Source organism: Lepidothrix coronata, unplaced genomic scaffold (assembly GCF_001604755.1).
Source record: "Lepidothrix coronata isolate B3197 unplaced genomic scaffold, Lepidothrix_coronata-1.0 Scaffold42, whole genome shotgun sequence".
NCBI classification, from domain to species: domain Eukaryota; kingdom Metazoa; phylum Chordata; class Aves; order Passeriformes; family Pipridae; genus Lepidothrix; species Lepidothrix coronata.
This window is the reverse complement of record NW_016690222.1, coordinates 3,680,801-3,681,732: the sequence shown is the minus strand read 5'-3', so window position 1 is coordinate 3,681,732 and position 932 is coordinate 3,680,801.

Genomic DNA, 932 nt, shown 5'->3' with positions numbered 1-932 from the left:
GGCACGTTAAGACTACTAAGTTACCAGTATTCTATCCACTAGTATTAGACATGACTGCAAACACAACTGTTTTGCTTTATAGTAGTGTAATGATTAACTTCTGCAAGGTCAATGCCATAGGCATGTAAAATACTAGTAGAATGGCACAGCAGCATTTTAAACCTATTTTGCCACACCAGAGAGAACTAAATTGGTGAATGCAAAACAAAGACAAGTAAGTCTTCAGTAAAGAGACCTAGAAGAGTGAACCAGCTCACAAGTTGAGTCACTGTCAGTATTTTCTAGAGATAATTTGGGGGTTTACTACTTTGGGGGTTTTTAATATATGCTGTAGATAAAGGTGAAATAAAAAATTGTGAAGTGGAAAGTAGAAGCTGGAGGGAAAAAGCATCTTCCATGTATTTCCATTTCTGCATGCTCACTAAAGACACCCAGAGGCCCCTCCTGTTTCACAGCAGGATGAAGTCGCCATCCCCCCCCAGCTTGCTGGGGCTGGGATTGCATCATCCCCATGGCCTGCTGTGGAGGGGCAGCGAAAAGGCTGCAAGAGCTTGGTTTGGTTGGCCTTGAATTACTTTAATCTGTTCAAGTACACACACTTTATGATTCACATTAGCCTTCAAATGTCTTTTTGCATGTTGGTAAAAAAATCACAAACGTGCACTTGCATTTTGCAGCAGTGTACTGCCCTTTCAGACCTGACTGCACCTGTTTCTGAAAAGAACTTCAGCCACCAAAATCTGTAATCTGCAAACCAAAGTCTCTGTGTGCAGCAGCTCTGCCACCCCCAAGTATTGCTTATGGGATCATCCTGATGCACCGTTCTTCCAACTCAACACATGATCACTTCCCAGGATTTGGGCTAGGTAGTGCCTTTGTTGCCCTCCTGAAAACTATTCCAAGTTCTTATTTTAACATCCTGTGGCTTACAC